A 23,955-nucleotide genomic window follows, 5' to 3' on the forward strand; every position below is an offset into this window, starting at 1 on the left:
TGAGATCTGACAAAAGGTCACCGGCCTGGAGTGCTAACTTTGATTCTTTTTTCATAGATGGTGCACATCCTGTTGAGTGTTTCTGTTTTTATTTCAGATTCTTTCTCTCTTTCTATATCTACCTCTCTCTGTCTCTCTTTTTATTGTTGTTTCTCTTTTTTTCTTTCTCTCCCTGTATCCCTGTGTCTTCATCAGTGTCTGTCTGTCTCTGTCGGTCGGCGTCTCTCTTGCTGTCTGTCCCCACTCCCCCACCCCCGGCCAGTTTCTGTCTGTCCCCACCTGGACAGGTGTCCCTCTGTGCCCTGGTCTCTGCAGATTTCCTGCCTTTTTTAGCATTGCAGTTTTTTGCTGGCGGACTGCCCATTTGCTTCTAATCCAGGTATAAAGCATTTCTGCTTGTGTGACAAAAATCCTTTTCCTCTCTTACTTGTCTTCTAGAGTGACAAGACAGGGAGCTTCCCCTGTGTTGTGGTAATGGGGTTTTTGATTACCCACATGCACCAATGAATCTCATTGTTTTGTCATTGCTGAAATCAAGTTCATGTTACCCACTCTTTGCCTGAATAATATTGATCTGAAAAAGTGACTTTTTGAAAAATTATCTTTAGCTGAGATGTATTGTAAAATTACTCCAAATTAAATCTTGAAAATTGTTCGATAAGAGATCGTAGAGCGTTAAAATGTGGCTGTATAGGTTGTCTTTTCAAAATATTTACAGAATGAATAGTTCCTTTTCTAAGATTCTCAGAGACAAGATGTTTTACTGATTAAGCAGTTGTATCAAAATGTGAAAGGACTGTTGAGTAGGTCCAATACTGTTTATTTTGAGTAATTTTGAATGAAGCCTGATTTTGTTTATTATTATAAACTGATAACAATTTCACCAACTTGAAGCAACTATTTTGTTCACTCTTTGGCTAAAGAAACCAGGTCAGTTTTCTGTATAGAATGTATCTCTATCCTAAATTTCTCTTGACTATTTTTACTCAATCTAAGCCAGCTTGACCTTTTAAAACAAACTGAACATCTTTGTGACAAGTATATGCATCCTAGTGATGTATAATTTTGATGTTGGAACTACATTCTGACTGTCATAATATAGCAGCAGACAAACCACCCTTTGGGGAGAATAAATCTCAATTTACAACTTCTTAGTCTGACCTTTACCATCATGACCACAATCATTATTTTTACATGCTTCCTTTTTCAACAGCATATTCTTCCTAGGTCTTCCTTTCCTTAGCTGCTTTCTTTCCATGTTGAATGTGCTCGTGTCATTGACAGCTGATTGCTTTCCTGATAACATTTGAATATTAAATATGTACATTACAAAGACTGTTTTGCTTGTGCAGTGCTTTTTGGTTTAATTAGTGTTCTATTTTGAAAAAGTCCCACAATTTATAAAGCTAATCACCGAACAGTGTTATGTGCGATGCCTAACTTGCAAGAATGTATAACCTGTATAATTTGTGGTGGATTAGGAACTTGTCACATGATTGTTTCGCATACCACTGCTTTCATGCTCAGTTGGTTAGGAGTCAGCATTGCAGAGGTACGTCATGCTGAATCTGTGAGGCAAAGAAGCTGTTGACTACATTTGGGATTTGCAAGCAGATAGATTTTTCAGTGTCACTTTGGTATGCACATTTTTTCTGTCTATTTCCTGCCCCCTTTTTCTGACAAAGGTGATTCGTGGATAAAATTCCAGGAACACTGACACTTCTCCAGTATGTTCTCCACCGTTGCCATCTTACATATTCACATTACAAATTCCTTTTGTAAATTAGTTACATCCACCTCTGCAATTTCCTCCCAGTTTGCAACCCGTCCTCTGGAGTCTCTGTGCTGTACGATATCCTGTCTTCCAAATTCTACCTGCTTACTGGTGTTGGAATTATCATGTACCAAATGTTTGCATTTCTTTCTAGGACCTTGCTCCAATTTTATGCAACCTATTCTCTTATGTTCTCAACCAATATAAGCTCTTTTATTACTGGTCTAACTTTGTTGATTCTGCTCTATACTCGTTCCAAAGTTAACAAATCTTTTTGGTGGTTTGATGCCCAAATTGAGTACTGTATTTTCAGTGGTTCTGTCAAAGGCTTTATACAACTGAAACTTCACTTCCTCCCCATTTTATTCTAATTTCCTTGAACGGTCATACAATAGTCCAACGATTGTGTTTGATTGTGCACTGTACCTGTGCACAAGTTTAGAGTAATCATTGTCTCTGGACACCCAAATTCCTTTGCTTCACAGTCCCTAATCTCTTGCTACTTAAAAACTGACCTGTAATTCCTAGATATAGGATGGATGCTCTTACATTTGTTTTACACTGAACTTATCTGCCATTCTTTGTCCAGTCATTTAATCTGTTTGTGTCCCTTTGCACTTCTAGCTCTTGACTACACAACTTATCATGTCTCCTAACTTGGTGTCATCTGCAAACTTGGATATTCAACTCTTACTGCTTCCATCAAGTGATTAATGATTATGTGGAGCTGAGACCCAAAGGTGTTCCCTGTTGCCAGTCAGATTGCTTCCCCTTTAACTCTACTTTGTGTTCTCCCAACCCATTATCAAACTGTGTCTCAAGGGAGCTTCCCCAATTGTGTGTGCTTCTTTAACCTGGAATATGTGACACAGACACCAGCCATTTGGATATCCATTCCTGAATGTTCACGCTCCACACAAGTCCCTTTTTATTCCATTTACCTCTTCTCAGCTTTTTGGTGCATCTTGCTATTCCATTTTTTCTTGAGTCCTGAAACCCACTACACTTTGTCCTGTTCTACTCCGAATGAATACAAAGTGTCAATTTCAGTTTCTGTCTTGTCCTCAGTGGCTCCATATTCCTGTTTGTCACTCTTTCTGTTAATCTAATTCATCAAGAATTGAGGTTAGTTTTGAATTTTCTCTGAAGATTTTAATATTTCCTTTTGTATCTCTTGTCATGAACTTTGAGCTTCAGTCTTTATAACCATGCTGATCAGCAGCAGTTCCACTTTTCCTTGTATTTGTGCAAAGCTTTCCTTTTGACACTTTCTCATCTATTAATCATAGTTGAATGACCGCAAAAGTAGAGCTTTTACGGGACTATACTGATTATGTACTGAATCAAATACTTCTTTAAAAGCTTTCCTCACCATTAATATAAAGCCCAATTTACTATGCTGAATGTATTTATCATCCTTCGGAAATTTGCTTTGCTTAGCCTGTAAACTTTTGTCTGTAACTTTTCTTCGTCCTTCTCAAACTTTGAATCAATTATGATCATTATTTGTAAGTTGATCCCTTGCTGGGATCTATTATTCAACTCTAAGACAGTCTTTCCTTGACCTTTGCTATATCTATTAATAATAGCACACACGAAAAGAATTTGGATTGCCTTTACTGTTTGAATTGTTCTGCTTCTCCCAGTTGTGAAAATAAGTCTCTCATTTCAATCACTTTGCCTCTGCTATATGCTTCCTTGATATCCATTTTTGTGTCACTCCCTCTTCCCCACCCGTCCACTAAATCAACGCAATCAAATTTTTAAGAGATTCCACGAAATATTACACCCTTGAGTGTTCCTTTTTCTTATCTGCAGAGTTCTCACTCCCTTCTTGCTTGCTGAAATCTTTCACTTCAATGCAGTATTTGTACCTTTTTCCAGTGGTTTGTAAAGGTTTTCTACCATGAACTATTAGACCTTAGTCGTACCCACTTGATAGCTCAGCCTCTGTCATAGCCACTACATAATGTCCTTGGATTTTAACTTGTGCCTTTAAGAGATATGTTTTATTTCTTGTGCTGTACACATTCATGTGCAGAGCTCTTTCTTGGATATCTGTCACCATCTTGCCTTTGGTGCTTTCTCACACTTCTTGACTGTTTCTTTTGTCAGTGTTGCACCAACAGTATTTAGGCAAAATGCATTTATATCTGGCATTTTATTATTGCTAGTAAAAACCTTCCCATTGCTGGCATATTAATATTATCTTTATCACTTTCTGTACTCTGTCCTTTGCTCTTGTCCTGCATTTATCTTTAAATTATTATTTCCTCTTATTCTGCCCCCGTTTCTAGTTTAAAGCTTAATTGAGGCACTTAGGAATATTTAATAATGATAATGGTTTAAAGTTTTCGAGAAGAATGTTAATGGTTCTATACAAGTGTAAGCTGTTATCAGCAAACAAGAGCTCTGAAATCAATGAAGTCCAAACAAGATTTGGAGTGAATGCAAGAACTTTACCGAGAGAGGTGCTGGGCATGCACTTTACCCACTGAGTCATTAGGATGGCTAAGAAAGAGATCCTAATATGTGATTGAGTCTGGTGATTTTTTAGCAAGTAACTTGTGCACTTTGATAAAATGTGGGTTTTTTAATTGCAAATTAGGCTAAATATCAAAATGCAGCACTATAATGTCAGTGAAAATTTGAGTTGATTTCACCTGGTAATTTTGGAAACAAAGTGATGGAGCTAGACATTTGGGCTGGTCCTCTGTTCTTTTACATGTCCATGTCACCAGATACTTCAGGCATCTTCTTTCTAAAGGACTAATAAATGGTCATGATCTCTTTGGCGCTGTTTCTTTTCTGATAGTAAATTTATTCAAAATATCACTTTAGGCAGACAGTTAGTGGTTAACTTGATTGAAGAGATGCATCATCATAGCCAAGCCTGACTGTGCCTTTCCCCTAATCCATTTAGATGTGCTTTAGGAGCAGGAATTATTCTATAAGCCCTTGAGTTTGTTCTGGTATTTGCTGATGTCATGCTGTTCAGAACCCCAAATCTACTTTGCTCCCCAGAGGAGCTCGAACAGTTCATCCACTTCACCAACACCTTCCACCCCAACCTTCAGTTCACCTGGGCCATCTCCAGCACATCCCTTACCTTCCTGGACCTCTCAGTCTCCATCTCAGGCAACCAGCTTGTAACTGATGTCCATTTCAAGCCCACCGACTCCCACAGCTACCTAGAATACACCTCCTCCCACCCACCCTCCTGCAAAAATTCCATCCCCTATTCCCAATTCGTCTGCCTCCGCCGCATCTGCTCCCACAATGAGGCATTCCACTCCCGCACATCCCAGATGTCCAAGTTCTTCAAGAACCGCAACTTTCCCCCCACAGTGGTTGAGAACGCCCTTGACCGCGTCTCCCGCATTTCCCGCAACACATCCCTCACACCCTGCCCCTGCTTCAACCGCCCAAAGAGGATCGCCCTCGTTCTCACACACCACCCCACCAACCTCCAGATACAACGCATCATCCTCCGACACTTCCGCCATCTACAATCCGACCCCACGACCCAAGACATTTTTCCATCCCCTCCCTTGTCTGCTTTCCAGAGAGACCACTCTCTCTGTGACTCCCTTGTTCGCTCCACACTGCCCTCCAACCCCACCATACCCGGCACCTTCCCCTGCAACAGCAGGAAATGCTACACTTGCCCCCACACCTCCTCCCTCACCCCTATCCCAGGCCCTAAGATGACTTTCCGTATTAAGCAGAGGTTCACCTGCACATCTGCCAATGTGGTATACTGCATCCATTGTATCCGGTGTGGCATTCTCTACATTGGGGAAACCAAGCGGAAGCTTGGGAACCGCTTTGCAGAACACCTCCGCTTGGTTCGCAATAAACAACTGCACCTCCCAGTTGCAAACCATTTCCACTCCCCCTCCCATTCTGTGGATGACATGTCCATCATGGGTCTCCTGCAGTGCCACAATGATGCCACCCGAAGGTTGCAGGAACAGCAACTCATATTCCGCTTGGGAACCCTGCAGCCCAATGGTATCAATGTGGACTTCACCAGCTTCAAAATCTCCCCTTCCCCCACCGCATCCCAAAACCAGCCCAGTTCGTCCCCTCCAACTACTGCACCACACAACCAGCCCAGCTCTTCCCCTCCACCCACTGCATCCCAAAACCAGTCCAACCTGTCTCTGCTTCCCTAACCGGTTCTTCCTCTCGCCCATCCCTTCTGCCCACCCCAAGCCGCACCTCCATCTCTTACGTACTAACCTCATCCCACCTCCTTGACCTGTCCGTCTTCCCTGGACTGACCTATCCCCTCCCCACCTCCACACCTATACTGGTCCTCTCCACCTATCATCTTTTCTCTCCATCTTCGGTCCGCCTCCCCCTCTCTCCCTATTTATTCCAGAACACTCACCCCATCCCCATCTCTGATGAAGGGTCCAGGCCTGAAACGTCAGCTTTTGTGCTCCTGAGATGCTGCTGGGCCTGCTGTATTCATCCAGCCTCACATTTTATTGCCCCAAATCTACTTGCCTGTTTTTATTCATTTGAAAGTTTCATTTGACCCAGACATTCACATGACATCTCTAGTGACATCTCTGAATGGCAGTCAATCACTGCAATCAAATGAAGTGCCCTTCATTTAAAAATAATCGAACTTAGCAAAATGTCTTTGCAACCGCCAACGACAAGGCACTTGCATTCCTCGTTCTGGGTTCAAGAGGACCTGTGTTCTCACGGTAAAATGAGTTTTCTAACTTCTGCTTGTCCAGCCTATGAAGACAAGATGACTGAATCCAATTTGTGATATTGGTTTGCATAGTTGGGAGCTTCAAAAGGGCTGTTCTTACTACTGTTATCTCAATGGTAAATGATTTCTGATCATTGAGGTCAATTTAACAGCACACTTATCAGTGTATCCACTTACAGAGTTACATCTCTTGACTTTTAACTCATTCAGTGTTTTAGTTCCAAATCTGAGTGTAACTGAAAAACATGAACAGTTTTCAATGTATTAGTGAACCATTAGAAAGAAGAGGAAAACTGAGGATGTTCTGTTTGGCTGATTTCTTTAAGTGGACTGTTTGGCCACCAGCTAGAAATTATAGGACATTAATGTAGGGAGGCGTAATGCATTCCAATTATGTACTGCCTGATGGTTTGGTACAGGTGCTAAATGGGTTGATACACGTTAAATAACAAGTCTGTCAAGTTGATGGGCAGACAAAAGCATTAAATAGTTAAAACTTAATACACAAATGGTCACTCCTTGGCTCAATATGCATTCAAATAATACAAGCTCTTATCATATTTGAGCTAAAAGCCCTCTGAAGATAAGTTGTAAATATTAATAATCTTGCATCTACTTTCAATGTTTGACTGTTACTTAATATTTTGTGCAAATCAAGAAAAGTTCAGTGTCTTGTGTGGTTTACTGCTCTGAGAACTAGTTTTGTGGCAGGGCTTGGGTTAGTTTAATTGATGTGACAGCACTCTATTCCTTTTGATACCTTCCAACTACCCTCGCCTCGTGACAACAGCATTTATTACACTGCTTTTTCTTCTTACACGTCATTTGAAGTTTCATAAATAGAACCATACTTGACAACACCCATGATTTTCTTCCAGGAACAATGGCGAGAGTCTTGAAGATGACCTCCATTTCTTTCTACAGGAAGCAAACATGTAGCATCTTAGAATTTGATTTTGCAAAATCAATTTGAATTACTTTTCCTCCTTTTTTTATTTTGAAGCTGTATTTTACTTTTTATCAAAATATCTTTCTCTATTGTACATTGTTGCAAATCAGTTCTGTGCTCTACAGTAGCATTTCAAGGAAGCAAAACAAACATTGGAGTTTGACTTTATCCAAAAGAAAACAAAGACCTCCCTTACACATACAATGCTGTATTTACATACATTTGAGGCACTAGGATGGTCTGATAATTGAACAGACTCCCATTTACCTTCAGCAGGAAGACTGTAGATGGTGGTCTTTCCCCACTGCACCTTAGCAGCAACTGCACTAAGCTTTAGTGCGTCCCTCAGGATGTAGTCTCGAACTTTGCAATGTGGCAGTCTCCAACACTTGGTTGAGGCCAACTCCTTGTTCTGGAAGACCAAAAAATTTCGGGCCGGTTAAAGAGTGACTTTCACCGACTTGATGGTCCTTCAGGTGCAGTGGATGTTTATCCTGGTGTGCGTCCCAGGGAACAGACCATAGAGCACAGTCCCACCATATCATGGAGCTGTTCAGGATGAGCCTCGACAAAAACCACTGCATCTTTCTCCAGGCTTCCTTTGCAAAGGTATGTTCTCGAAGGTGATGTGTGACACCGTCAAACCAATCCCCTCACCCTGCAGCTACTTCAGGGCAGCATGCGGTGGCGCAGACCTACTGGGCATATGTGATGGATCTCACAGGTAATACCCTTCTCCCCACCAGCCAAGCAATGTCTTGGTGCTTGTTGGAAAGTTCTGGTGATAAGGCAAACTGTCAGAATTTTGACAATCTGCTCAGGGAAACATACAACAGGACCCACCCTCTCCTTTTCCCTCAGGTTCTCAAGAATGCTATGTGCTGACCATTTTGTGATGGACCTATGGTGAAAGGACTTTGTCTTGTTAATTTCCCTACGAAGGACAGGTCGTACAGAACGGTCCAACTACTTGGGGTGTTCCGTGGCGATGAGGCCGTTTACATCCTTTGCAGCACCAGAACTGCAACATGAAGTGACGCTTGGTGTTTGCATACCGAGAATCTGCACGTATTTAGATGCAGTCGGACACAAAGGTGGCTGTCATGATAAGGGTGGCATTGGGCCCGTTGTTCCCCTCCTGTTATCATTCCTGCCTTTGGAAGCAGCCTCCAAGATTAATCATGTTAACTAACACCTTCGCTCTCCTTCCTGCAGCCTATGTTGTTTCACATGCAGAGGACTGTGCTAAGTATGATTCATTAATCGTGATGATGCAAACTAAACTGATCATCTGCTTGATGTCAACCACAAAATCACTGTTGGTTGATTGTGTAATTTTGTGTGCTTTGTTTCTGTTTGATAAATTTATCCTCGGTTACTTTGCATTTTTATTTGACCACCTCCCCTTGATAATGTCTGCTGATTTGATCTGCTCAGGGCTGCAGTTGATGGGCGCTTATTTTATGTGATATGTCTCGCCATCCCACTGACCTACTTTCGGGCTTGTGTTTGGGGAAAACACAAATCAAGTAATCCAGAATCATCAAGACTTCAAGATTAAGAAACAATTTGTTGTTCACAGCTCAGTATCCAAACAAAAAGAGTTTTCATTGCTGGACTGTAGGAAACTATGAACTTTCCAAGAATTTTAAGACTTCCAGTACCTCTCAATTCTTCCCTAGCTCTAACTGTGCAGAGCTAGCACTAACTGAAGTACTTACTGGTTGATACCTAACAAAATATGATGTTGGATAGGTAATTTTTTTTTCACCAAACTATTTGGTAGAATAAAGGGTTGTGTTCCTTAACCACTTCAGATTGGTATTCTGTTACAGTACAGATTCATGGACGGAGAAATCTATTTCTGTCAGCCAGAAACATCTGACAGAAAGTTGCTTGGACAAACTCAATTTGGTTCTAATTGCTGTGAAAACTACTTAAGAAACCTCATACAGTCGGTCCCACTATGAGAAGCAGGAAGTTTAACTGATGGACGAAGTAGAAAATGACAAGCTAGCAGAGTTAGTCAAACCTCTCTTTGAGGTTGGGACTGAAGTACCTTGTTGGGAAAGAGTGGGGGAGCTGTGCTGTGTTTCTGTGGATGATGTGTCTGCGTTGGGAGTTCTGGGCATTGACATTAAGGGCTTGATTACTCCTCTTCAGGAAAACAAGGCGGTGAGAAGCGCTTCCGATGGGTCTGATAGCCAGTTGCTACTTAGCTTAATGGTACCAGGCTATTAAATTAAGGCAGAAGCGTGAACAAGGGAATCCTGCAGCTGGGGGCTGAGGAAGACTACGGCAGGGGATTCACAGGAACATTCCTGCCTTTGGCCGAGGCAACTTTTGGGTCTTGACAGCTTTTCCTGACAGCCTTTTTCTGTGCTGGGAAGCCAACACAGCTGCTCTGACTAGGCCTCGTGAAACTGGAAATTGGGGTCTGATGGTAGTTTCTTTTTAATTAAAGAGGCATTTTGGGGCTAGTGCGCTTACCCCTTTGACAATGTAAAATTTCAGTTAGTCTAATTGGAGTTAAAAGAACAAAATTAGGTACGTTCCCTCCCAGCTTTAATTGCCCCACTGCCTGAACAGTGCTTGATGTAGGAAGTTAAAATCAAATCTTAAATTTAGGAGTAAAATTTTTCAATTCTTAAAACTTTTTCTTAGTTTTTGAACATCCTTCCAACTAATGTTGAGCGCATAGTTCTTAGCTGTACATGCCTGAGCTCAACGTAACCTTTTTCTTTGTGGAATATGGTGATAAGTCATATTCTGTAACACAGGGATCTGAATTCTATTTCTTTCTTCACAGTAACCGATCCAATTTAATTAGTAACTTTTCTTTTGCCGCTAGTGGGAATATTTCCAATAAGTCTCCATGTGGTCCTTAATGAAGAACACTCAGTATTCTCTATGGTAAGATCTACCTTTGAACAGAGTGCCTTTAATAATTAAAAGTTAATGTATGTCAATGCTAGGTATGGGAGGTGCGATTACATAATGTGAGACAAATTTATAATAAGCAACAGCAGGGATTTTATTTGGGTGTGTGAGTTGATCAAATATTTGAAAGCATTTTGTCTCGAGGCAATAGTTGCAAAAGTAAATATTTGAGCGCAGTTTGTAGAAAGTGATTTTAAATCATGGTGAGATGGCAATAAATGTTTGGATAGCCTACTTGTAAAACGATGCGTCTGAAGGAGTTAAAGAAACTGCCCATAATGGTGACAGGCCATAAACTGTTGAGACTTTAGGAGGCTGAGTCTGAACCCCTACCATGATTTAAATGAAATCAGTATGTGATGGAATATGGAGCCCAGGAAAGTCTAGCTTCGGTTCCTGCTTTGTGCTGTTTGTTGGGCTGAGCTGAATTTAGGATGTTTTGCTTAATCTGAACAAGGGCTGCTACTACTGATTACCCTCGGGAGGGACTGGTTTGCAGATAGCTGGCTGACCGTGCCCACCCCAATGAACAGTTGACTGGGTGAGATGTATGATTCCTGTATGTTGAAGTCCAGGATAACTATCTGTCTTTGGGAGAGAAAGAGGAAAGAAAAAATTTGAAAAATTGATACAGATAGTGGGGATAAAAAAAACAGACACTGAAAATGAAAAGTAGAGAAGTATTTTGTGAATAATAGAAAATGCAGTAGATGTTATTGAAGGAAAATAACCAAAAGACGTAAGGAAGACTGTAAAGGAGGACTTATTTAAGTGACTCAATCGACATTGATTCACGTGCTGTGGAAAAAGAAACACCTTGGGACTCAAACTTGGAATTTAATTGCTCAGCTGTTGGCAGCTGTGATCTCATTAGTTGTTACCATACTGGGCTCTTGGGGTGCTGTGGTTGTGTCCCTATCTCTGAACCTGGAGGGCCGGGTTCAAGTCCCACCTGTTCTGGAGGTGTGTGTTAACATCTCTCTACAGATTCATTAGGAAGTATCTGTTTTTGCTGTAGAGACTGCAATTTTCACTGTTCTTTCCAGTTCGGGACACTAATCCTAAGATAAAATTGACATCAAAGCTCAGTAATCAATTGACTGTTTCTACACTGTTTCTGCTTAGGTTTCTGCCTAGTGTTGATTACCAGAGCTGTTTGCCCCCAAATTTGAGAAGCAAAATGACAGCAGTCCGAGAGGATTTTCCTCTTTTTGCTTTTCGTTCATTCGCGTTATGTGGGCATCACTGGCTGAGTCACCATTCATTGTTCATCCAATATTGCCCTGGAGAAGGTGGTGGTGAGTTGCAGCTTTGTAGTCTTTGCGGTGTAGGAACACCCACAGTGCTGTTGGGAGAGGAGTTCCAGGACTTTGACCTAGTGACAATGAAGGAATTGTAATACATTCCCAAGTCAGGATGGTGTAATTCGAAGGGGAGCTTGCAAGTAGTGGTGTGCATCTGCTATACTTGTCCCTCTGGATGGTGGAGAGCACATATTTGGAAGGTGCTGTTGGACGAGTCCTGATGAGTTACTGCAGTACATCTAATAGATGGCACCCTTTGTGCATCAGCAGAGAACGGATTCAATGTTGAAGGTGATGGATGAGGTGCACATTCCATTGGACTGTATTGTCTCGGATAATATCAAGCTTCTTCAGTATTGTTGGAGCTGCACCCATCCAGGCAACCGAGGAGTATTCCATTACACTCCTGACTTGTGCTTTGCTGATGTTTGGTCAGCAGTGGGATGACACAAGCTGAGTTACTCACTGCAGAATTCCTAGTCCCTTTGATCTGTTCTTACAGCCACAATGGTTATATAGCTGGTATATTTTAGAATCTGTTCAATCATATTCTCCAGGATAGTGGAGTCGGTGGGGACCATAGTGATGGTGATGCTTTTCAACAGCAAAGAGTGACACCAGCAATGGAGCAGGTCATTGTCTGGCATCTGGTGGATCTTCCACTCAGCACTTCTAGGTGAAGAAGGATGCAAATACTTCAGCTTTGTCTTTTGGGTTGCTGGTGATAGCATGGAGGGTATGCTGTGCTTTGAGGTCACAGATTGTGAGTGAATACAGTTCCACTGATGTTGATGGCTGACAGCACCTCATGGATGCCCAGTTTTCCGTTGCTAGGTCTCTTCAAAGAATGACCCACTTTAGTGTGATGGTTGTGCCATTCAGCATGATTGAGGGCATCCTCAGTATGAAGATGGAATTTTGTCTCCGCAAGATACTTTTATTGATACTGTTGTGGTTTACTGCATCTGTGACTGGTAGATTGGTGAGGATAATGTCTCAGGTTTGCCCCCTTTGTTGGCTGTCACACCACTTGCTACAGACTCAATCTAGCACCTGTGTCCTTTAGTACTGATCATCTCAGTCATTTGTGATGCTACTGAGCCATTTTTGACGGTAGACTTTGGAGTTCGCCACCCAGAGTGCATTTTGCACCCTTGCTGCTCTCAATTATTCCCCCAAGTGATGGTGCTCAACACAGGGGAGTACTAATTCATCAAGGGGAGGGGAAGGGTGGGTCATTATCAGAAGATTTCTTTGCCCGCATTTGACTCATAATCACTGAGGAGCCCCAAGGCGACTCTTTCCCAGCTGTATCTCATTATATTGCCACCTGTCATGGATCTGTCTTGCTTCCTTCCAGTGAGACAGAACATAACGAGTGTTGGTGATGGCATTGTCTGGGACATTGTAAAGTTTGATTCCATGAGAATGATAATGTCAGGTTGTTGCTTGACAAGTCTGTGAGAGAGCTCTTGCAATTTTGGCACAAGTCCCCAGATGTTAGTAAGGAAGACTTTGTATGGTTGATGGGCATGTTTGCCTTTGTCATTTCTGGTTCCTCAGTTGATGCCAAGTCGTCTATCCAGTTTCATTTCTATCCTTTAGACTTCGGAGCAGTTTGATACAACTGAGTGACTTGCTAGGTCATTCCAGAGGACAGTTAAGCACAAACCACATTACAGTGGGTCAGGAGTCACATGCAGGTCAGGTAATGGCATCAATTTTCCTTCCTTAAAGAGCATTAGTGAAGGAAATGCCAGTGATCACGTATTCACTATTGGGCTAGCTTTTAATTACAGGTGTTATTGAATTTAAATTTCACTATCTTCTGGTCTGATTCAAGCCCGCGTCCCCAGAACATTAGCCTCTAATCTCTAATGCTTGTTCAGTGTCAATACCATTACACCACTGCTTCCTCTAACTGAGTGTGCTGAGTTTGATTGCCAAGGGGATGGATGATGAAATAACTCCACAGAGTCCAGTATCCTGTAACCAAGTCATCCCTTGTATACACATGGAGAGTCCTTGACACTGAGCAAGCACTAAGAGTGAGCAGAACCTCTGACTCTCCTGTTTTGAACTGTTGGCCAGGGCTTCCTGACTGGTCGAAGTTAGCAGCCCCAATTAGAGAACTCCTGTTCAGTGAGGTCTACCTGACTGATTTCATTACAGTCACTACAGATGGAAATGTTGCTTGCAAGTCTTTCATCTACGAAAGAGAAGCAATTAAAATTAAATTACATCTCAGTCTATATCTCAGCCAATTAAATTTTTTTTATGCTGTTGCAATATCAGAAACAAGGCAACCAATTGCTGCTTAGCAACATTCCACAAACAGCTGTGATAATGGTTATTGGCTTACCTACTACTTTAAGAGTGAGTTAATTGAGGCATGAAGGAAATGAAATTTTCACTTGCTTCATGTTATCATATAAAACGTGCAAATTATTCTTTTGTCCCAGAAGCGTAGGGATCAGCTGGTGAATTTCTATATCCATAGTATTTTAAGATTAAAGGTAAATATTACAAACCTGACAGAAGTGTTAGTGAAGTGGACTCTTAATGACATTCTGTGATACAAGACTATCATTATCTTGAACTGACTCAGTCCATTAACTTGTAACAGTAAGTGCCTGTAATTATGCAGGCAGCCATTCAGTTCTGTCCATACTGTGTATGTATGCAAACACAGTTTCAAGCCCCTGCCTGTTATGTGTGTCAGCCAACTGATTGACTCAATTATCAATCCCTCTGCCTTTAGACATTGACCTCTGGTCAGTTGTTTCCTCTGCTGTGCTCAGATCAAAGCACCTTTAGACTTGCTCCTCTTTTGAGTTGCTGACTCGTGATATTACTACAAGACAGAAGGCTTTTGTGATAAATATGTGTTACGAGATATGTTTTATTAGTTATAGTATGCCTTTGGGAAGGCAATTAAGTCTTTGGAAATTTTAATACTTTGTCCTGGAAAGTATATTTTATTGTCTCACCACGGTCCTAATGTGATACATTCTCAGTCTACTAATTGAACAAAAAGGATGTACTAGTAAAGTCCATACATGAACAGATTGGACGTGCCATCCTGTTTTGTTAATGATCCAATATGTAATCTGTTTAATCACTGAAAAGCAATTTTGCTATAGCATGTTTTTTTCCAGATCTGTGTTTTCCTTGACTACTTTTAAAATACTGCTTTGTTTACAAGATAACGTATGAATGAGTGAGCATCTGTCTGCAGCTTTGATATTCAAGTGCTTAACGTTTAATCCCTTGTGAACCCATTTCCTTTTCCTTTCTCAGTCGGTAGGATTTAATAATGGAGCCTAAAGGCAGACTTTTTGGCCGTCCAACAGATTAGTATTCTCTCTCTCGCAATAGGCATTTCCCTGTGTGAAAAGTGTGCTTCCTGTTCATTGTGGTGTTGCTTTTTGGCATGTGAATAGCCAAAAAGAAACTGCTTCCCCTTCTATGTTTTTAATATAGGATGACCCAGATGTCCTGATATTGCTGAGGCTGTGCTGGTTTTTTTCATTTAAATGCTTCTGTGTCCCCAAATCCTTTGCAAAAAAATGTTCAAATGTTTTGGTTTTCTCCTTTTTCTTTTAGCAAACATAAACAGGTCATAGAGAAAATTTATACGAGATTTCATTGTCTTTTGCATAAACACCACCACATTGTATTTCATGCAATGGATCTGTAACCCTATGTCACCACCCAGTCTACTTGACATCTCTAAGAAAGTTGTCTCTACCTTTTTGCTGCTGATCACTCTATTTGCTGTTTATGTCTTTTAAAGATATTTTCTAATCAGTCTATTCAGAGATGTCATTGCATACTTCTGAAATACCTCTAATGCTTCCTTATAAATATGCTACAGCATAGGGTGTGACTGATTTGGATATATTCTTGGAACAGACCTCCTACATTCAAGTGCCCCTCCCTCAGACTCTGCCATTGGTCAACTAACATGGTTATTTTCATGGAGTCCTGCCTTATCATAGGATTTTAGTTTGCCTTGCTTTTGACTTTGGAAAATCTGGTTATCCTAGTTTTATATCAAAATAGTTTTTAATTTCTCACTGGAAGCTGCATCCTCAGAGTCAGCAGTATTTGTTCCCCGCACTTTAAGAGAAAATTGCAATACAGGTAGTTCTGCTAGAATGCATGTTTCGTTAACCTGAATTAGCTGTAACACGATAGATGAATAGTGGATGCTTTTTGGATAACTCAAATTTTCTACTGCACAGTGTAGCGATTTTCTGTGATGATTTTCCATAACACGAAGTCACACAACAAAACAGGTAGTTCTCCTATAACAAGATTGTTGCTTTCTTAAGTGATAATAAAATTCTGTGTAATGATTGACTTGAAAGGAAATATTACTGTTCACCAATTCATACTTGTTTTCTTACTTTGTGCACTATAGGGCCTTAGAAAAGAAGAACAAGTTTGTGACAGTAATGCTTGATTTATTGCAATACAGTTGATTTATTTGCAATTGTTACAGTTACCACGATTATAATGGTATCTTGTCACTTCAGTATTGTATTCCTTTGTGCATTAATTTTTGGAGACATGGAATGAGTCATTCCAGTGGTTTATATAACTAATGGATTTTCAGAGAGTGATCAATTGATTTAGAATATTCAGAAGCCATAGGGAGGAAGCAACAACTATAAAATTCACTTCCTTTCAAATATTCCTGTTAGGGAGTTGAATTTCTGTAAACAGATGGACTTGCATATGGCCTGAAGCCTACACTGTGATGTATTCCCTGTGAGTAACCACCCTGTCTTGGATATTTTCTCCAGCCCTACCATCCTCTGTGATATCCTCCAATTCTGGCCTCTTGGGGAGGATATCCCTGGTTTTAAACTGGAGGTATTTCACTCAGCTTCCAAAGTGCTAAACTCTGAATTATCCTTCCTAAGCACTAGTCCTTGGTCATTTGCTCTAATATCTCCTTTTATTGTGCAGTGTCAAACATCATCCGCTCCTATGAAGGACCTTGGGACATTTTACTTTGTTAAATGTGCAGTATCAGCAAATGTTTGCTTATGAATGACCTGGATATTCTGTGGTGATATCTACAATGTTCTGTGGCTTTTCCAAAACCGAATTACTACTCGACTGGCTTTCACCTGTTCTACCAGTTTGTCAATGTTCCCACGAAGTACAACTAGAAAAACAATCAATCTATCAGACAGTAATACAAGAAATAAAACAACAAATGGTATTGTATGAGTTAATATCCATTATTTTAATATATTTCTTATAGTTCAATAATTTATTGCTATATACAAACTTTGTGGGGGGAAAAAAGATCATCTTTGCAAATGCAGCTTTTTTGAAATGATCCACTTTATTTTTAATTGGAAAGTTATTTGAATAAATAATGTCGTTTTTGGGGGTAACGGCTGATACTACCTTTAAATTGCTAAATTTCCCTCCCTTTACCTCTGCTTCTGCTACTTTTAGCAAAATAGCAGTGTTTTATGTCTCATCTTGGCTTCTTCTAGCCCACTCAGTCCAGTGACCTATTGTCACCTGTCCAGACTGTTATGAACCAGCCCTACCAGGAAGGTCACCCATGTGGCACTGTTGTTAATATCTACTCTTCTCATAGGTTATCAACGTCATGAAATAAATGCGGGTTATTGTAGAAACGAAGTACAAAACAGAACCATTTATTTATTGCTGTTTTATAAAGAATCTAACTCTAGTGTCTGTCCATTCAACACAAAAAGAGGAAAATGGATTGTTCAAGGGAAATAGTCCAGAATTAAGGATTCAGTAACTTCTCCCTTTATCAGATCTGCAATTTATGTACCATCAGGACTTTTGTTGTTAGATTCTGTTTTCTAGTTTCTTTTTACTTCTCCTTCATTGCTCATGCCATGAAGACTCTGCATTGAATAGGTCAAATTAAGACCATTTACTTTCAATATGTCGCTCTGGATGATGGCAGCTGGGGTAGTCCTGCCTACTTTACCTGTTAAGTTACTTTTTATTGAGGGAGGTTAAGTAGTGAAGGATTTTAAACAACCTGCATTTACACAGAGACATTAGAGGAGTGAAATGCCCTAGCTGGTTTGCAGGAGTGTTAACAATCTGATTTTTAAAGCTGAGAAATAGTGATATTAGACGGCTTCATTTTAAAGCGATATTATACAGCTTCATTTTAAGAGACACAGCTTTAAGGAGGAAAGAATGTAGAGGGCAAGTGTGTGGGGAATTACCTTAAGCAAAGGCCTGATTTGGGAAGAACCAATTCAGGATGTGTAACAGTTGTTTATAAATGGAATTTATTTGAGTCTGATGTCTTCTAAAATGAACAATTGTGCAAGTATAATTCTTGCTTTAAACATGGCCCCAGCTTTTGCTGAATTTCCAGACAACAGTGAGGTGTTATTGAATAGGAGGAGATGCTAATTGATGTGTGTTGATTCTTGTTAGGTTGCTATACATGTGCAAGTGTGAATCTGCTTTTGAAGTGTAGTTACATCAGTGAATAGACTTCAAAAGTTCTTCACTGGTGGTAAATTATTGTGAGACATCTTATAAGTTTGAAAGATGTTGTACAAATACAAACGTTTGTTTCTGGACCCTAAGGAACTTTTAATCTTAGATGCTTTGTTGATATAGGGAGGGCTGTGTACAGTGGGGGGAAATGTGCTGAGTCAAGGCAAGTTGCTCATGACAAGTAAAGATTAAACTGAATGGAGTTCACCTTGGGGAATGATCACATCTGTCAGCAGATGGGTGCACAGCAGAATTGGCAGAGACCTGGTTGTGCGTCACCATACCCACGCAAAGATCCTGTGATGACATTGTTTAAAAATAGCTTTTTGCACAAAGTTCTGTGTAAGATGAGAGATAATGGGAACTGCAAATGCTGGAGAATCCAAGACAACAAAGCATGAAGCTGGACGAACACAGCAGCTCAAGCAGCACCCCAGGAGCACAAAAGCTGACACTTCGGGCCTAGACCCCTTTATCAGAGGGTCTAGGCCTGAAGAGTCAGCTTTTGTGCTCCTGGGGTGCTGCTTGGCCTGCTGTGTTCGTCCAGCTTCACGCTTTGTCTCAGTGTAAGATGATCCTTTACTGTAAGCTGCGTAATGAGCCTGTCATGTGCCCAATAAAGTGTGGTTTGAACAATGAAATGTTACATCCTTATGTGCATTGGAAAGTATTCAGCTTCTCACACCAGTAACTAACTATTTGATGTTCTCTCTAACAAGAATTGTATCCTCATCATTTGAAGGAAAACCAAGCTTCCGGGAAAGAAGATTTAAGTCTGCTAGTTCCATTATTTCTGTGTCATTGCCTCTGGCACACTCCCAGTCAAGCTTTAGAGATGTTCATTGATCGACTAAAATAATTTAAACTTGGAGCAATGCTGTTGGATAAATTATATCAATGATGCCTACAGTTTGAATGCAGCTGTATTATTTTTAGAAACATTAAAAAAGTCCTAATTCTAATTGATGTAATCAACTAAATGGTCATAAACGCAGTTCACAAATTCAAGAGTGAACGATGTATATTTCAAGTGAAAATCTCTGCTTGTTCAGCTTGACTTGTACAGTATATTAGTTGAAGATGAATGAGTCACTGCTGCTGCTGTACATTATAAATTGCAATTCAGTAAAATATACTATCCTTTGTCTAGCTTTGTTCTCGGGCAATCTGTTGATCATGAATGAGTGTACTGGTTGCGTCATGTGTAATTATTCTAGCAATGTTCTTATGTTCACCTTGGAATTTTTGATTTCTGTTTAATATGTGTAGAATTTAATACATAAGCTGATCTCAGTAAAAATTTTTCCTAAGAAATTGCTAAGGGTTGATTTGGTGTGAAAGTTTGAACCTTTCTCATGCCAGTTTGTAATGTGTAATGTTAATGGTATTCTGTCATCAGCTCCTGCTCACATCTACCTCAAATTTGTCATCATCTTTCTCAAACCCTGTTTTAACCACTCTCTTCTTCCAGTCTGTTGACTTGCCTCCAGCCTTCCACTCCTTTTCAGCCCTTTCAAGCTATCACCCCATAACTTCCATGTTTTAATTGCTCCAGTAAGGTTTCCGTCTTCCCACAGTATCAGCTTGTCATGAAAAGTAGTCCGTCATAACAGTCAACTATCCGTATTCACCCTGTCTGCAGCCTTCGACAAGGTTGACCACACTGTCCTCCATCAATGCCTTTCCACTTCTCCCAGCTGGGTGCTTGCTTCATGCTTATCTAAGCAGTCATAGCTAGTCTTGTCAACTACAATGGCTTCTCCTCCTCCTTCCTGCTTGGTTAACTATGGTGACCACCTCTTATTTCCCATCAATAAGCTGCATTTTGGTACCATCATCCATAAATGCAGTACCAACTTACACATCCACACTGACATCCAGCTTTACCCAACCAACACTTTTCTTAATTCCACCCCCGCCCCCCCATTGCCTTTAATTTGTTGCACTGCTTGACTGACATCTGGTGCAGAAAGTTCCACCAGCTAAATGTTGAGAAGACCAAAGTCATCAAAGCTGAAACATTCACCTGTGCCATTGTTACCTCTGGACACACTGATTTCAACATGTGCCAAGGTCCACCCTTTGTGTTGTACCCTTCTTAAGACTTGAGATCTTCAAACTTTTGCTGCCCATGGCATATCTCGCACTAAGTCCTGTTCACCAACATCCCAGGGTTAGTTCATTTCAGGCAAGCGACACCTCATTTTTTTTTTGAAGAAGTCATCTTTGTTTGAAATTCATTCCTGACTTCATCCTTGTTTATCTCTGTGATCTCCTCCTTACCACAACCTCTTGAGATATCTGTAGTCGTTCAGTCTTGGCCTCTTGTGCATCCCTGATTTCACTCACCTGACCATTGTCAGCTGTGGCTTAAATTGTTTTGGCCTTAAGATCTGAGCCCCCTTTCTATACCTCTCTACTTCTCTCTTGTTATTGTTCTGAACTTAACTGTTTGACCAAATATTTGGGCATCTATCCTAATATTTCCTCTTGAGTTTTCTCAAAATTTGTTTGATAATGCTTCAAAGCAGCACACCAGGACATTTTGCAAAGTCAAAGATGCTATATAAATAGAAGATTCTTTTCCCCCCAGGGTCTTCCTGTATCTCAGTCAAATGGCTCTCATTCATGCCCTGATCACAGATGTTAAGGTTGCTCAGCTTGCGGTGGGGCGGGGGAGCAATTTCAGCCGTATCTGTTGATGTGATTGACTAATTTTGACGTGCTCGCAGAGTAATAACAAATAGTTACTTTCCCTTTTGTGTTCTATCTTCCCCTCTTTCAACAAGGGTACTGAGACTGCTTTGTTACCTGTAACCCAGCACTAGTCAAAACCAACCAGATACCAGCCCTGAGACTAAAGTAAATTCACACAGCATTGAGGAGAGTCTGCTTTTGGTATTTCAGTCCAGTTTTAATTTTGCAGTGTTATTGTTTATATTCTTCCAGGGTATATGGGCATTGCTGGCTAAGCTGGTACTTATGCCTATGTCAAATTGCCCTTGTGAAGGTGGTGGTGAGCTGCCTCCTTGAACTGCTGCAGTCTGTTTGGTGTAGATACACACAAAATACAATTCAGGAGGGAATTGCGGGATTGTAATGCAGAGACCGTGGAAGAGTATCCATGTCTGGAATGTGAATGGTTTGGAGAACTTGCAGGTGGCAATGTTCCCATGTTATTGTTGCCTTTAACCTTTTAGATGGTAGTGGTTGTTCGTTTGGAAAGTACCAAGGTGAATTTTTTGCAGTGCACCTTGTAGATGATACAGACTGCTGCTACTTAGCATTGTGGTGGAGGGAGTGAATGTTTGTGCATAGATACCAATCAAACAGACAGCTTTGTCTTGGATTCTGTCAAACTTATTGAGTGTTAGAGCTGTATTCATCCAGGGAGGTGAGGAATATTCCATCACACGCTTAACGTCCTCCTCGTTGGTGGACAGGCTTTGGGAAATTGGAACGTGAGTTACTCACTGCAGTATTAATTAGAAAGAAGAAGAGCATTGTTAAATACGGATTTGGAAATGCTCAGCAGTACAGAGTAGTTGTGTTCCAGAAGTGCTTTGTGGCAGAGCTCTAGGTTCATGCATTCAGCTACAATTGTTCACCTGAATCACTGTGATTGCTCTTGAGAGAGGGAGAGAGAGAGAGAGAAGCATGAAAAGGTTGCATGTGACTTGAGCCAAACAAGTTTTCTGCTCTTGCCAGAATCTGGAGAAAAACTGATCTGGGAACATTGAGTTTGCATTCCCTGGAGGTTAAACTGGTGGACTGTTGTCAGTTTTGCCATGTTATAGATGACCCTTACAATAGATGCATAGAAATGGGAGGAATTGATTCTCCAATGCTTCTTCGTGTGTGTGTGTGAGAGAGAGTAGAGAGAATATTTAGTGAATATGCTCCCACAGTGCTCTGGAGCAGTGACTGCCATGATTTTGTCACTGTTTAATATAACTGAATACCTTGTTAAGACGCTTAAGAATTTATTCTATAAATATGGTACACAAATAGACCAAATTGAGAGTGAACAGTAGAACATCATCTCTAAAACAGCAATTCTCAAGCGGCTTTTGGCTGTAGAATCCTTTTGAAAAGGAACATTACTGACACTGTTTCTGTCATCTAACTTAGTACTGCATTAAAAAAAGCCTAGATCTAATGTTTACAAGTAAACAAATATTTACTTGTCGCTAGTACTCTGTACTGCTTGGCTGTGCTGCATACATTTTATATTGGTTCTCTGAGGCCAGTGGACCCCAGTATAAGAACCACTGCTCTTAAGGAACTATATTTTTGAATGACAGTCTGACAGGTTTGTTGCCACATTCACTCGCAGATTTCTTGCCGAATTTGAATTATGCTCTCAAGCAATGTCTGCGGTGGGATTTGAGCTCTCATTCTTTGGAGTATTAATTCCAGGTGGGGTTAGCAGTGTTAGATGGCTTGCCAGATGGTTGATCACTTGATTAGTTCTTATCCAAATAAACCCGTGGTGTTCTTTGTATGTGTGGCACCTATATATTTTGATATATATCACATGCCTACACTACAGTGAAGGATATGAAATTTTATAACATTGGGCATGCTCTGCCCGTAACACTGGGTTCATGGTGACTGAATTTTCATTATTATTGTGTGTGTCTAAGAGAACTTTACTGATGGTTTGGGAATTAAATTCTGCCTTCTGATCAATATCCTGTGAAAGCTGTCAATCAGTGGACCGTTTGCTCGCATGTCCTTTGCGAATATTTTGTTTTTATCATTGCCGTAGCCTTTTTATAAAGGCATGTAACTAATTGAAAATTGAAAACAGGTACCTGATATTTCAGCTAAATGGGAAAGGAGATTGCTGTTTGAGAACTTGGATGGCTTTGGTAGTGCTGAAGGTATTAATAAAAGGATCTCAAGTCAGTTGGTGAAGTGTAAAACTTGGCACAAATCACTTTCTCAATAGCTGTTAATTTACAGAGTGCGCTATTACAAATGTCGACCTTCTACTTGCTAACCGAATATCTGAGCAGGCTCTCTTTATATATTTTCTAATCAATCTGTTCAGACCTGTTCACACCTCTGGAGCAAGTGGGTCTTGAACCCGGGTCTCCTGGCTCACAGGTGGGAGTATCAACCACTGTGCAACAAGAGCCCTATAAAGAGATCTAAGTATTTCCATTGTTGCCCTTCTCCTGTGTCTTAATGCTAATGTTAGCCTACCATTGGGAGGAATAGTTCTGGAGTTTGATAGAACTGAAATCAGAATTCTGGGGTTCAACAGTAGTATAGAGGAAGGAAGTCCAGTGATATAGTTGTGCTGGAATTGGAACTTGAGTATTTAGGAGCAGGTGACATAAATGTTTAGTTAATTTATATTTTGTGAAGAAAACTAACCTGTCTTTAAAATGGACATGCTAAGTCTCAGAAAATGGTCACGAAGCCATAGATAACACAGTGCGGAGCTGGAGGAACACAGCAGGCCAGGCAGCACTAGAGGAGCAGGAAAGTTGATGTTTTGGGTCAGGACCCTTCTTCAGAAGTGGGGTTGGGGAAAGGGAGCTCAGAAATAGAGAGGGGAGGAGTGGGGCTGGGCGAGGTAGGTGGAATGGTGATAGGTGAGTGTAGGTAGGCAGTGGTGGGGATTGGCCAGAGAGGTGGGTGGGGCCAATAGATGGGAGAGAAGATGGACAGGTTGTCCGCTCCTCCCACCTCTCTGACCAATCCCCACCACTGCTTACCTGCA

At 40.8% G+C, this 23,955-nt stretch overlaps 1 protein-coding gene across 2 annotated transcripts in view; it reads left to right on the forward strand.

Annotated features, from left to right (window-relative positions):
• Positions 1-23,955, forward strand: part of slc25a22a (solute carrier family 25 member 22a) — a 125,645-nt gene that overhangs the window by 21,355 nt on the left and 80,335 nt on the right. The window lies entirely within an intron of this gene.

This window comes from Stegostoma tigrinum, chromosome 17, assembly GCF_030684315.1.
Source record: "Stegostoma tigrinum isolate sSteTig4 chromosome 17, sSteTig4.hap1, whole genome shotgun sequence".
NCBI lineage: Eukaryota > Metazoa > Chordata > Chondrichthyes > Orectolobiformes > Stegostomatidae > Stegostoma > Stegostoma tigrinum.